Source organism: Dama dama, chromosome 3 (genome assembly GCF_033118175.1).
Source record: "Dama dama isolate Ldn47 chromosome 3, ASM3311817v1, whole genome shotgun sequence".
NCBI classification, from domain to species: Eukaryota; Metazoa; Chordata; class Mammalia; order Artiodactyla; family Cervidae; genus Dama; species Dama dama.
The window spans coordinates 53,352,512-53,355,489 of record NC_083683.1 but is presented as its reverse complement, the minus strand read 5'-3'; the positions used below and the strand labels follow the sequence as shown (position 1 = coordinate 53,355,489).

The 2,978-nt window shown below is 39.0% G+C and overlaps 1 non-coding gene across 1 annotated transcript; it reads right to left on the bottom strand.

The window, feature by feature from the left end:
• Nucleotides 1-629: 629 nt before the first annotated feature.
• On the bottom strand, nt 630-776 carry LOC133049320 (small nucleolar RNA SNORA62/SNORA6 family). Its single transcript, XR_009691293.1, has one exon. It is a non-coding gene; the product is annotated as a small nucleolar RNA SNORA62/SNORA6 family (small nucleolar RNA).
• Nucleotides 777-2,978: the final 2,202 nt, after the last annotated feature.

The window sequence follows — 2,978 nt, the reverse complement described above, 5'->3', positions numbered from 1 at the left end:
TAGGTTTAGGGTTAGAGACTAGAGGGAAAAAATCAAGTAGCAGCAACTACAATTCAAAAAAACAAAAAAGCAAATACAAATGTGCCAGTATTTTGTGTATTTTTTTTTTTTAGCACCTGATGGCTTCTTTGGACACTTCATATCATGCATTTCCTGTGTGTGTGTGTGTGTGTGTGTGTGTGTGTGTGTGTGTGTGCGTGCATGCATGTGCCAGTGTATGCGGGTAGGGACAGGTACTTATAGCAGGAATGAAAGCAAAAGCAAGTATTACCCCAAAATCTGATACCTAAAATAACCTTTTGTAGTAAGACTGTATTTATAGAGAATGGTTTGGTGCAGGGGGAGGTAAAATATTTGTTGAATTTCCACATTAACAAATCAAGAGGCAGGCATAGCTGAATTGGAGTTTTACACAAGGGATGCCTTATACACCCAGGAAGAAAAGTGGGGAGGGGACTTGATCTCTGCAGTTCCACACATTTGAGAGGAGGAAAATGCAGGGAAGCAGGAGGGCCAAGGGAGGGGACACTTGGGTGGACTTCTTTCCACTGAATGCATGATTGATCCTGTGGAGTCTAAGAAGATAGGTGGTGCTCAACCAAAGTAACTCCATATTTTCTTCTCTTTTCTTTTGTAGCAAATGCTACTATCAAACACCACTTGGGCCATAGACCCTTGTGGTGTTAGAGAAAAACCTGCCTCTCATGTAGCACCCTACCTACACTGGTGAGTTCACCAGTCAGTGGCTTCAATTTCAAGCTCTAACAATGGGCAGCAAAGTAACTCCATCTTTGTAGCCTGTTTAGGTAGAAGGGAAGCCAGAGTTGACAATTTCTGAGCTATTTTTGATTTCTGTGTGCTGTGAACTGGAACCAGAAAGTCCCAGATACCCATGGAGGGGCCACAGAAAACATCTGAGCAGAGAGTCAGTATTGAAATAAAACAGAAGTCACAAGATAGTTGCTGTTACTAGAGGACTTGATAACTGGTTGGATTTGGGAAACTGAGAGAAAAGGACGAATCACAGTATATGGTGAGATTTTGATCTGAATAATAGGGGGAAATGAAGGCACAAAAATATGTACATCAGCAAGATGAATTCATTTAAGGTAAAGATCTGGTGCTGACAAATGAGGGTTGGAGCATGGAAAAGTTGAGAATAATTACTACATAAAGTACTGCATATTTATCTTGTTAAGCAGGAGGGGGGTCCTCAGGATCAGGGAAAAGATTACTTATAGGAACTGGGTCCCTGTAGCTGAAAGAAGACTAACGAGAGTCTTGGTGGTGAGTCACAGATTTTATTTTTTCCTTTAATTGGCTCCAAAAAGTGGTCTATAGATGAACTGAAATTTTTGTATGTGAGCAAATGCAACACATCTAATACACAATAGTTTGGGATTGAGAAAATAGTAAATGCTCAAATAAAATTTAGAATGTTCTTATTTTTACTTTTAGAAACAAACTAGTTGTTTCAACCTTTTTTCACTGAAGAGCAGTTGGGCTAGGAGACAGGCGAACTGGAGCAGACACAGCAGTCACTTCTCACGCTTTCTGTTTTGTTTCCCTTCTCCTTCATGTCATCTTCCAGCACTACTATTTCTTAACACTACTGGTGAAAGAGAAACTGTCTTCTGAAAGTCCTTTCTCTTCCTTGTGAGAAGTTCAAAAAGTCTAAAATTTATAATGATCTAGATCATGGAAACTCAGTTCCTCCTTTGGCACTAACTTGTATATTTTAATTTGATGGACATCTGCTCAAGTGTGCCTTTATAAGAATATTTAAAAGGTATAAAAGAGAGAAATTCTAATAGAAAGGGGGCGGAAATGAATGAAAGTTACATATTTGTGGACCAATTGATTAACCTGAAGATATTAGGGTGTGTGGGGAACATTCAGGACAAGTCCTTGTCACTGATCTTCCTGGCACCAGTGTTCCCCTCCTTTCTCCCATAAAACATATGACTAAAATTTTCACTCTCCACTCTAGGGCTTCAAGGTGTTGGGAAAGTGTGAATCATTCCTCCAACTGGTGGAGAAGGAGACAGGAAATGGAGACTTCTGAGAGTTGGAGAGTGTCCCAGAGGAAAACGATATTGGACAAACCTCAAGAGTAGCAGAAGACCTAGTGATTGAAAGCAGGGTTAAGTCAGTGGAGGGGATTGAGTAGGAGGACATGAGGCATGGCTGAAAGGACTAATGCAATTTGGAACATGAATTGAAGGAGAAATTATAATGGACACAATATAGGTTTTTAAAAATGTGAATATTTTCTTTTAAATCACATGCTGAACTTGTGTGCAATGAATATAAATAAGTAAAATTCTACTCATAAAAGCCTTTTCCTAGGTGACTATAAGTCTAGTATAATGTTTGTTCAGTCAATGTGATAAAAGCAAAAGAATTCTGGAGGCAAGTATATCTTTTAATGGTAAGAGGCCTTTTCTTCTTTTCTTTAATTGGCCATGCTGAGGAGAGAGACCTTGGAACAGAATATTAAACAAGCCACAAAATGTTTCACTAGACACAATTAGTGTCAGGTAAATGTCTGCTCTTCAAATGCAGTGAAATATTTCATGTTACCAATGTTTTAGGTGAAATCTTACCCCTGAGTCTTAAACAGAAGGTGATGCTGGTACATTTAGATCACTGGCCAGCATCTCATTTGCAGTTATTACTTAGTATCACTGACTTGATTTAATGTTTGTCTTTCTCTCCCTCCCTTCTTTCCTTCTTCCTTCCTCTTCCTTTTTCTCTTTCTTTCATCAACAACAAACCTACAGAATAACCAGGCAACTGAATATTATTCATACATAATTGCCACATCCTGTTAGATAATGAGCATAAATATGAAAGGCTCATAAAATAGCAAATTTTTGTTGAACAACACACTTCCTACACACTCCTCACTCCCTTCGATCCTGCTTCCACCCCCGTCATTCCTGAAATAGCTCCTGCTAAGGCTACCAATCATTCTT